This window comes from Manis javanica, chromosome 14, assembly GCF_040802235.1.
Source record: "Manis javanica isolate MJ-LG chromosome 14, MJ_LKY, whole genome shotgun sequence".
Classification (NCBI taxonomy): Eukaryota; Metazoa; Chordata; class Mammalia; order Pholidota; family Manidae; genus Manis; species Manis javanica.
Window position 1 is genome coordinate 77,362,892 of NC_133169.1, and position 12,075 is coordinate 77,374,966.

Genomic DNA, 12,075 nt, shown 5'->3' on the forward strand with positions numbered 1-12,075 from the left:
GCAGATGCACAGCACTGTGTTTGGACACCTACAGGGAGGAAGGAGCTTTTGGGCCTGGCTCTTGTATGCACCTCCCTGGTTGGGCTGAAATGGAGCCAGAGAGACTGGGGGAGTCTCCCTCTGCCTGCCAGGCAACAAAATCTGGGGTTACCACTGGACAAAGTGGGTTGGCTCCCACCAGTGTGCACAGAGAGGAGCCTTGGGGCTGAGTGCCAACAAGGAAAATGGAGCATCTGGGGCTCCCATGAGTTCCCAATCTGTTGGGCCAAGGGAGGGCTGGGGAGGTATCCACCTGCCCTTTCTCCTGAGAAGAGTTCTGTCCAACCCTTGCCCCTCTGGTACCCATCTGGCAAGTCTTTCAAACTGCTGCCTCTGCTTTGGGTCTCAGGACCAGCAGAGCCTGCCTGTTCTCCACACTGGCTGGAGTCTCAGCCTCCCAGAGTGTTCCGCCTGCCCCTGGTGTCCAGACCCAACAATCACCAGAACCCAGTGTAATGTGGGCCTGTGATCCCGGGGCAGATCTCCAGGGCCAGGTGTACAGTGCTCCTGGGCTCCTATGCCCTCCCTGTTCCATTCTTCTTTCTCTAGCTGTGAACTGGGGTGGAGGGAGGGTTTGGGTCCCATTTGATCTCAGTTTTGCCAATTTACCCTTTTCTGTGTGGTTTCCCTTTCTTCCTTGGGTATAAGCTGTCTGTTCTACAGTCTTCAGGCCATTTTCAGGTTAGTTGTATTTGCTGAATTTTCTTCTTTTATGTGTTTCTGGGAGGAGGTTTCTGCCTTGCCTTCCTATTCTGTCATCTTTAATCCAATCTCACTCTGGCTTTCTTCTACCTGCCCAGGTGCCTTTGTTCTTTTCCTACCCCACCATGGGCCCTTACAACGGTATTTCCACCTGGACCACTCTTCCTCCCCAGTCTGCTCACTTCCCCCAGCCCATGGCTCCTCCTGAAGCTCCCTCTCAGATGTCATTTGTGCAGAGCAGCCCACCAGCCACCAGGACCCCTAAGAAAGGTCAGGCCCCTGTCACACTCTCTCAAAAGTATCCTGTGTTTCTCCTTCCTAAGGCTTATCTCAGTTTGTATATATTATGTTCATTTGTGATTATTTTTCAGAAATCATTTGATAACAAATGAATGAAACTCTAATCAAGTTGGTTTTAGCAAAAAACAGGAGGGAGGAAGAGGGATATATTGGTTCACATAAACGAGAGGCTGGAACAGTATTAGCATGTTGTGCAACTCTAGGGAGCAGCTTTCAACAGTCCTGGCAGTAAGCAACACAGTGGTACTGGCTGGGGGATATCTGACTTTGGAAATGGGAGGATCCAGGGATTCAGACAATGCTATTACGCTAGCATTGGTGTCTTTACATGTCTTCTTCATGTATGTTGGTTTCAATCTCTGGTAGGTTTTCTCCAGTGGTGGCACCCAGTAGCTTTAGGCTTCTATTCATATCCAGTGGGAAAAGATTCTCTTTATCACCAGATCTACAGGAAGTCTCCAAATTGATTTCCAAAATAAAAGTGTGATATAGAAAAAAGTATATTTCTCTCCCACATAAAAGAAATACAGAATTAAGTAGTCTCTGGCTTGTATGTTCCTCCTCAGAGCCAGGGACTCAAAATCCTATCTCCTCCTCAGTTCATGAGTTCTACTTTATAGCCCAACATGTCTGTTCCAATTCTAGCCACCAGTCTGTATTCTAGCCAGATGTAAGAGGAAGAAGGACATAATCTTTTCCCTTAGGAGCATTTCCCTGAAACTGAAGACAACATTCTGCTTATATACCTTTGACCAAAATTTAATCACATAGCCATACCTAATTTGCAAGGGAAGCTGTGCCCAGCTAAAATTTGGAGTTGGGTTGCTAAGGAAGAAAGTGAATGGATTTTGGAGTACAACTAACATCTCTGCCAGGTAGGCTTTTCCCATAAGTGGGTAGAAAATTAGTGGAAAAGAAAATGAGTGCTATTATCCAAATAAGGAGGATTAACCACTGAGCCTTGAGATTTTAGCTCCACGAATCAGCTAGGTTTCAAGTTTTCAAGCAATGGAAAGCTCAGCTCAAGTTTGCTTAAAACTTAAAGGGAATTTACTGAATGATGTAACTGAAAAGCCCAGAGTTAGACTGCGCTTCAGGAGTATTTTATCTAGGCTCTGCAAGCTATTGACTAGGTTCCATCCTCTCCTGGCTTCCTTCATCATGGCAAAATGGTGGCAGCATTTTAAGGCTCCATGTAAGCACACAACGTCATACCAGAAGGACTCTGCCATGCAACTACCTTTATTGGTATAGACCTACTGGGCCTTTACCATTCCCCACTCCTAAGAGATGGGGGTGGTGTCTATCCCATTGAAATGGTAAGACTAAAACAAAATGAGAGGAGAGGTCTTCTTAGTGAAGTCTGGGTGCAACGAGAGAGTGGGGAGAGGGAGGAACAATTTGTGGATGTCAATGAATGTGCTTTGCCTTCCACATGAGCAGAAACCACATCTCTAATGCCTAGCACTGTGCTTGGCATACAGAAGATGCTCAATAAAGATTTGGTGAATGGGTAACAAAGCACAGAATAGGGCAAGTACTTCTACCATGACCCCTGCCATCTGGCTCCTGGGGCTGATAAATGCTACCCTTAGACCTTTTTGACCTTGTGGGTGAAGTCAGTGCAGCACAGAAACATTCCAGATTTACCAAGGCATGACATCAAGGCTCCACACTATCACAGACACTCTCATAGAAACCTATCACAGGGGGGAAGTTTCAGAGAGTGGAATTTGCTGGGTAAGGTGTTTACTCAAAGAAGCCAGAAACAGCAAAATGAAAGGGTTAACAAACCATAATTGACTGATTCATCCACAGATGTTCCCAGTGGAACATGGCCACATGTTAGATCTGAAGGGCAAATAAGTCTACAAATGGGCAGTGAGTCCAGGGAGCAGGCACCTAGGAGACAGGAATGGTGAGAAGGCAGGTGGGAAGCAATGAAGGGAAACAGCTCAGGATATAAACAAGCAGGACCAAGGTGGAGGGCCTGGCTATTCTGTTTCCCCAGTGGTGGAGGGCAGGCCTGCCAGCTCCAGACTGTGGGACAGGTCCCAGAGAGGCAGGAGTCCTTCAGAAAGCCACCTGTAAGCAGTCCCAGGACCTAGGCTCCTAGTGGGTAGGGAGAGAAGCAACTTGGAAGGCAAGGAACTCTGGGGATGTAGTGCATAAAACAGGGCTAAGAGCTTGGATTCTGGAGCCAGTGTGTACGGATACAAGTTCCACCTGCCATGGACGGACCATTTGATTTTGCTCAAGTTACTTCATCCTCCCAACCACTTGGTTTCCCCATCTGTGTAACAGTACTTACAGCATTTGTTTTGAGAATTCAATAAAGCAACAATCCTAAAGCTTTTCTTCACAGCCCATCACACATACAAACACTATGTAAATGATACTATTATTTTCAGCAGCAGCAACTTAGAGTACTAATTAGCAACAAAGGAAACTGAGGAACAAATTAGAAATCTCTGATCAGCATGAGAGCCCTTAGATGCTAGCTCTGAATTGCTTTGCCCCCTTTCTACCGCAGGATTGCATGAGACATTCCATGTGCCTGGAACATCTCCTTTTTTTCTATCTGCCTACAACTTCCACACCTCCTTCAGGTCTCAGCTCACACATCCTTTCCTTGGAGCAGGGGCTCCAGCTGCTCTGATGAGCAGACTGAGGATATTTGGCTTTTCCTGTCTGTATCTGGTTTGCTTTGGGAACAAGGACAGAGGCTGAGTGTTTCTGTACAATGTCCTGCTTGGTATCTGATATAGAAACAGACTGAGACTCAGAGATGAGTTACATTATTTACATTATTACAACTAAGGGATCCAGCTGATGGTTTGCCAGAAAAACACACCTTGGATACTACTGTTTATTCTGAGATCAAACAAGGCAGAAATTTAACAGGTAGGACTCTTCTGGGAAGGGAAAACGTGGGATTCAAGCACCAGAACCTACAAGACAAACACTATATTAAGGTTTGGGTGCATGCCTGCTGTTTGTTTTTGTTGTTATCTGAGAGGGAGGTTGTTAAGTCTGGGGAGAGGATATCCTGGGGCAAAATATCTCTAAAAACTTAAATCAGTCAAAGGGAGAAATAAAGTTTAAAACCCGTTTATTGCTTACAAACTGCAGTCCAGGGCGGTCTCTCTCCTCTGCTCCTGAAAAAGCAAGCCAATAAGCAAGCCAGCCCCTCCCTTTAAACTCTCAGATTCAGACACACCCTCCGTTGCCCAGGTAATTACCCATTGACATGGAGATGAACTTCTCTCCATCCCTGAGGATATGCAAATGCACTAAAGCCAGGGAGGTACTCTGGAAATGTTATAATTTTACCCACAGAGGTGAAACATAGACAAATTGCTTTTTTACTCACTGATCCAGAAGGCAGACCTTGAGATCTAGGTAAGAGACCTGTACTCAGGACAGCCCTTTGGCTAAGGAACCAGTGACTCAGCCAGACAATTTTCAGCATCATGCCCAGCTTGCTCTCAGTAAGAGCAGAACTTGCTTGTGATTTGGCACCCTTTAGGGGAGCAGAAGCTAGACCTGGCTTCTGTTTGCTCAGGTTTGGATTCGACTTGAGGAAAGTTGTATGACCACGGCATCAAGCTCAAATTGTTTTACATGGCTTCTTAAGATACGTGATGACCTGACTCCTTCAAAACTCTTTTCTTTACTTCTTGCCACTTCCCCATTGCAGGTTGTCTCCTGCACGTACGGAACTTCTCTCAGTTCTCCAGCAGCCAGGCCCTGTCTTGCCTCTGAGTCTTTTGCTCTGCCTGGAACTTCCTTGTTATCTGTGAAAACTCTGACTTAACTCTGCGGAATTCTGCTTAATCATCACTGCCTCTGCCACCCCAACCTGCAGCTTAGAGGAAGCAATTCAGTTGCCCCAGGAGGACAATAGGACATGATCTTGCCCAGGCACACTGTATTCCTGGGCCTCATCACTGGGTACATCACATAACAGAAAATATGTGTTGAAGGAATGAGTAACTGAGTGAATGAATGACTGGACAAAATATGCCTGTTCTCCACAAATGGCCAATCAGAGGGTTACTTTGAATAAAGACTTAGAAGGTGAGGGATGTTTTTGGTGTTCTTGGATTGGGTGCCTATCCAAAAGGCATGGGAAACATGCAAAATAAGAAAATAAAATAGAAAATGGATTTAGCCAAAATAAAATAAATCATGGAAAACTTTACTGAGCCTAAACAGGATGGCTGAACAGCAGTACTCAGCTTTAGGGGCACATCAGTCAGCCTGCTCCTGAGGATTCGATCTATAGTTCTCTAGGGGAGAAACTCACATCTATAACACAGATCTACTGCTAACGTAAGTCTTCAGGAGGTTCCTCAAGCACTCCGCAAAAGCACAGTTACTCATTCCTTCAACACGTATTTTCTGCTATGTGCTGTGCCCAGTGATGAGGCCCAGGAATACAGTGTGCCTGGGCAAGATCATGTCCTGTTGTCCTCCTGGGGCAACCGAATTGCGTCCTCTAGGGCCCTAGCCAGTTCTGACTAGGAATCCATGAGTATAGGGGGCTCCTCTGGCCATATGGGGCAAGGAGAGAGGCTGAGACTTAGGATGAGACCTGCCTGCCAGCATGGGAAGGGCTTTGAAGAACTTGGTGCAGAGAATAATGTCAGCAGAAGAGCCAGACAGGAGTCACTATTATCAAGAAATACAGCAGCCTCTGTCACAGTTGAGGCTACCACAGGAAAGGGGGTTTCCAGTCGGCAGTACTGGGTGTTTGAAGGTGTGTTCATGGGTGGCTTCAGCAAGAAAAAGTCAAGGTGACAGGGTTGAGTTCAGGGCTGGGTAGGCACAAGACATGCTGACACTGCCAGCTGGTGGCAGGAGAAAGAAGCCATAAACGAGTGAGACTGGGGCCAGGGAAAGTGACCCTGGCCTCTTCAGAGAAGGGTCAGCAGTAAAGCAGGCTGGACCTCAAGGAAGGATCTAAAGATGGAGCGGGAGGCACAGAGTCAGTGCACACAGGCAGGAGACCCTCAGGAAGTCAGAGGGATAGGGAATGACGTGGAGCTGATCCTACAGCAGAGTAACCTTACAGGATTCGACACTAGGACAGAGTGGATTCCACTGGCAGGACTGGCAGCATGAGGTTCTCAGAGCTGAGAGCCCAGGAGGTGTGCAGGCAGCTCTGGAATTGGGGTGGCCACCTTAGCAGGGTAAGAATCATTCATGGGGATTCACCCCAGAAGAGGGTCTTAAAGCTGAGCATCCAAGGAGGGGGCGGGGAGCTCCTGTGTGTAGATGTACAGGTGGGTGTGAGGGATCTGAGGGAGGATGTGCAAACCTCAGAGCAGCGGGGACTACAAAAGCCAAGCACGTTTCCTGGACTCTGTCGGAAGATCATTTGGGTGTTTGGAGCCTGGCCATCAGGGGCCTTGGAGAGGAGTCTGAGGCATCGAATCCAGAGCTAGGAGAGGGGCAGGAGTGGCCTAGACCCAGGTGGGGGTGCCAGCAGGGTACCTAGATGGCTACTGCATTAGAAGCAATCTGACTTCCCCCTCTCCAAAAATGGGTGGCTCCCAAGACTTTAGGCAGGGTCCATGTGTTCATAAGTGACAAGAACTTACCCTATCTGACAGTCTGGGTTGTGACAGAGAACTCACCACCAGTGTTTCTTGTGAGGGGTGTAGCTCATAAGGCTGTAAAACAGATTGGCAAATTCCCCAATAAGCAATTTTCACAACTTGGTGGGGTAATCCATCAGCCATAAAGTCACATCTTCAGGCCTGGGCTGAAGAGCTCAGTAGCAGCCTTGGGTTTTCTGCCCAGTAAGCCCTACTGAGCAGACACTAACCTAACTGGAGAAAACATGGCCACGACCCACACCTGTGACTTCACCTCTCTTTAGGAAGTTGGAGAATAAGGACCTATAAGACTACAGTTCTCCAACATAGTGGGCGTGAGTGTCCTCTCTAGGATTTGTTCAGAAGACAGATGCCTGTGTTTCACATCAGAATTAGCAAATCTGAATTTCTGAAAGTGTGTCCCAGGAACCTTCACTTTAAACATGTGTTTTTTATTCTTGAGATTTATGGGCTGTATTCTAGGAAACAACAAGTTAAGGCCCATTCCAGTGCAGCAAAGACAGATGGATTTTTCATCTTAGGGGAAAATGGATGAAATCTGCCCCCGTTCAGCTCATTCATGATGGCCCAGATGTAGTTTTCAGGAGTCTGGGAGAGATGTGGTCATCAGACTGTGTAATAATTGATAAAAATGAGAAAAGATGGATAGATGTCACAGCTGGATTCATCAGGGAGACTGAGGCTGAGGCCAAGGAATTACTGGTGAGGTTGCAGCTATTCCTAGTTGATTGGATAGCCACAAGCACAGGCGTGGGCAGCCAGAGACATGGGCAGAGGTTAGAGCAGGAAGGACTGAGACTGAAGCTGCTTCAAAGGTCACCCGCCTGTAGAGATCATTTCTGGCTGCTCTTGATTGCTGACAGGAACATGATGCTGTCAGTGGCCTCATATCTGGGGTGACCCTGGCCTCCTTTATCTGTCCCATACAAAGGGACTCTTATGCTCTAAAAAGTCCTTAGAACAGATTTCCTCCTCTGAGTTACCAATTATGTCCTCATCTCTCCAACAAACTTGGGCTTCTCTGCTAGAATTGCTGGACAGTATGTGGTGGGCTTGGTTGCAATATGAGCCAGGCTTCCAAAGGGTAGAGGCTGAGAATATCCAGAATCTTTCTCATCCGTTACTCCGAAAGAGCTAGTGTCAGGGCCCTGACAACTCCAGGGAATGAGATAACAAAGGAAAGAAACAGATAGTTTTACGATGACACAAGATTCCTAGTTTGTGATCATGTGATGAGTAAAATGATAATGCCTACCAAAGAGGGAGACTGTGCCAAGAGAAAATGATCAGAACTTAGTGACCCAGTTGCTGCCACCTCAACTTGCATTGTTCAGGGAAGTAAAGAGGCTAGACCAACATACACCAGCAGAACCTGGAAATCTCCCGGCGAGAAGGATCTGTCCTTCTAGGATTTTAAGATTCATTTGAGCTCACGTTTCCTTTCTAAAAGACTAGTGCCCCAAGGATGTATTCTTGCTTTAAGTAGATTACTTTCACAGGCTGCACTCTTAACATCTCTAAGACAGGGGCTGCACTGAGAGAATGTGAATTCTGGGTGAACTGCAAATCAGGAAATGGTGAATTATGATGCACTTTGAGGGAGGGGATGGAGACTAGGTGGCCTAGGGTCCTACCCTGTATTGCGGAAGGGAGTAGGGAAGAAAGAAAGGGCCCCCTCCCTCTCCCACTGCCTCTTGGCTGGCCTACTCCCACTAATTCTTTAAGATTCAGATTAACCAACTTTAAGATTCAGATCACCAACTTCTCAGTCTTGCCCCAGGAGATTTAGGAACTCCATCCTTTGCACTCTCACAGGTGCTTATATACATATTTCACTCTAATATGTTTATAGCTGCATTTCTTCCACACACCATGAATTCCTTGAAAGAGGGATCAGTCATTGAGCCTCTAACATAGTACCCAATAGGATTAAAAAACTATTGACATGATGAATGAGTTTATCACGATTAAAATACTTCACCTTGGCTAAACAAATTACCAGTGTTAATAAAATAGATTTCTTACATAAGAAAGGTATTTCTAAATAGCATGGGGAGCATACATGTTGCTATGCTACTTCAGTGTAACTTTTATATTCATTAAGTAAGTTCCTTTCATATTTTTCTAAATTAAAATGTTGCCCAGTTAGTTTCTAAAAACACGTGGTATTTTTTCATTCATCCTGGCATTTCCCCAAATTAGACCAAGTTAACAAAGTTTATCAAAACTGTGCAAGCAGGCCTTCATTGAGGTTTCTGCTTTTAGCAGAGGCAAGAAGGAACTAAACATTTGAAAATCCCCAGAAGGAAAACTGGAAGGACTTCCCTGCTAATTACAGAAGATTATATGGACCAAAAAATCACAAGGGTGGTCAAGCAAGTTCAGGAAAATTTTGATGTACCATTTGACACATAGCAAGCTAGCAAGAATTTAAAAAATGTAATATCCCATGGGAACCAGGTTTGGTGAATTGAGAACACGCCCTTGCTGCTAGTGCAGCAGATTGGCCTCTTGGGGAAGGTGGTATGACTATATGTATGAGAAGCCAGGAAGATGTTCCATAATCCAACTCCTGGAAATTTATCCCAACACAATATGCAAAAAGATGAAAACAGGTCATACACTTCAAAATGTTTGTTGTTTTAGTAATAAAAATGCCCCATTTCTGCTAGTCTAGTTCTTCCCCATCACCCTTCCAGGTATGTGGCAGAGTCCCTTCTGGGTGTCTCGTGTCCGGGGAACCTTGCAGGGAGGTGCCCTCATGGGCACTTGGAAAGCCTTGGGTCTCAGGCAAGGCCAAGAAGTCAGAGCCGCTCCTGCAGTTAACACAAGGCTCCGCTCACACTTGACTGGGTATTTGCCTTGACTCCTTCAGTGATGCCTCTTTTTATCTGCTGCCCCCTGGGCCGGTACCAGGGTGTGTCATTCGGGAGCTCCCTTTGGCCCCTCCCTTCTTGTCCTGCCCTCTAGTTCCCACCTGTACCATCTGCAGACTCCTCAAACTTGAGTCCGTGGTTCTTCTTTTCGCACCCCCAAAAGCATCCTGAGGCTTTCGGGAAACAGTAATGGGTGATTAAACCAGAGTCGAGATTAAACCTTAGTGACCAGACCAAACCAACTAAGCTAAACAAAAAACTTTTCCTTCCCATCCATAGAAGGTAGGGAAGAGGCAGGTGTTTAGAAACACAGTGTAAGATCTTTCAGCAAAAAAGTAAAAGGAATTTTAATTTTTTTCTATTTAAGAAAACAAAAAATAAAAAAAATAAAAAATTGGGAAACACAGTGCCAAAATCTTTAGAAATGGAGATGACCTCCAATAGGAATTGATGAATAAATCAGTGGTCTTCAAACATTTTTGCTCACATACACGAAATAGTATTTATCCTCTTGCATGTGTCTAGGTTAACATCCAAAATTTTTCATAGTAAGTTCACCAATTGCAAAGGATGCAATTTCCTCCATGCTGCAGACACTGACATTTTAAAATAGGACAGTCACTCGTTAAAAATGAATCCAATGAAATCTAAATACCATAGCAATTAAGCCTACTTTCAACCATTTAAAAAATACATGAACAGATTCTTCTTTACCTACAGTCTATTTTACATAATTTATTTTTCTGTTCATACTTATAACTCCATTCCACATCCCTATCCCTTAGGACAACATCCTAATTTAATGTATTTTTATGTTTGAATATGTTTTGTTGATCACCCAATTATATTTCTCTGCAATGAAAAAATATTTTTACATTTAAAAAGATTTTCAATTTTTTATGAAAGATTGTAAGTGCTGAAACTTTCTTCTAGACTGAAACATAATATTTATTAGTAATAACCAAGTATTCAAAATGACACAAAATATATTACATGTTTTAATGATTAAATATAGGTAATTTTTTACAATTAGTGCATGCATTTGTTGTTAGATAATACTTCTTACAATAGTGAGACATAGTTTAACATCACCATTTTCTCAATTTTTCATTTTTATGAATTCTAAGAAAATGTTTTTACATGACTAAGTAGATGGAGTTTGGTCATACCAACGTCACTCAATTCTTTGAATTCCTCCCGATGTATAAACTCTGTGATCTTAAGGTCATCCTTTGTTGAAAGCAGTTATTTGGAAATCATCTGACTTGCAAAAGAATTTGTTAACCCAGTCTTTAGAACCATACACTTTCTCAATACAGCACAGTATTTTAAATTGATGAAGAGCTGACAAAAGTTGCCTGAGGTTTCTAGATCTGGAACTGTGCACCATTTTAAGATTCTAAAATCTTTCTTTTTGCAATTTGGGAAATACATGGCTATTGTGAAAGAGCTGGGAAATGAAACAGGGAGACACTTTGACTGCATTCTTTCACTAGCAAATCAGTTTTAGGAAATACAGAGATGCAAGTTGAAGACTCAGAAACTGGTGGCTTTAAAACTATCGAAGTGTGCACCTACCCTTGAAAGTCCCCTAGAGGATGCAGATCTTAGTTTGAAGACCACTGATGTAAATGTTTACATCTTACTGAATTTGGTAAGAGAAACAGGTCAGGTCTGGTTAGACCTTGATGGGGACACTGCACACTGGTATCTATACCTTGGGAGCAGAGAACTGTGACCTGTACAGTAGAGAAAAAACAGCCAGTTCTCCAGTGACTGCATTGGGGTATGGGTGGGGACTTGATAATATGGGTAAATGTAGTAACCACATTGTTTTTGCATGTGAAACCTTCATAAGAATGTGTATCAATCATACCTTAATAAAAAAAAAAACAGCCAGTCCTTTTGGTCGGTTTATCTTTATAGATGGCTGCTCTCATCCTTTATATTCTGTTCATCTGTATTTTCTTGTCAGTTGTAGTAACCTTAACTTCAGTTTTGGAGTACTGGTGTAGAGCCTGTATACTGACTACTTAAGGGAACTATTATGTGGCACTTAAAAATGATTACAAGACTATGAAAACATGAGAAATCTTTAGAGTATCATAAAGGAAAAAATTATAATTAAAAAAATTATAATTAAAACTACATAAACTTCTGGACAACACTATAAGTAGATATGCAAAAGTGAAGTTGGTTTTTTTTTTAAATGTCTCTAATAGTGCATAATTTCTAAAATAATGATGATTAAATGTATGATGCTGTGGCAGGGCGGGGCGGGGGCGTTGTTCAGATAATCTGTCTATCTCTATTATTTTCTTTCTCCCATTGGTACCAACGAACTGTGTGTATTATTTAAATTCTCCAAAATAAAGTGTTCAGGAGACGTTAAGATCCGTTTTTCAAAAAGTTTCTTACCGTGATTCACCATGGGTGTTAGTCTCTGAACATACTCCTCCACCTAGTTGAATACATTCCATGTCTTAACGTCAGGAATTCCAGAAGTTTATTTTCTCTGTAGAAGTGGCAATTCT

The 12,075-nt window shown here is 43.8% G+C and overlaps 1 protein-coding gene across 1 annotated transcript in view; it reads right to left on the reverse strand.

Moving 5' to 3' along the window:
* LOC118972704 (uncharacterized) overlaps positions 1-12,075 on the reverse strand; it is a 95,320-nt gene that overhangs the window by 81,498 nt on the left and 1,747 nt on the right. The gene's annotated exons all lie outside the window — the stretch shown is intronic.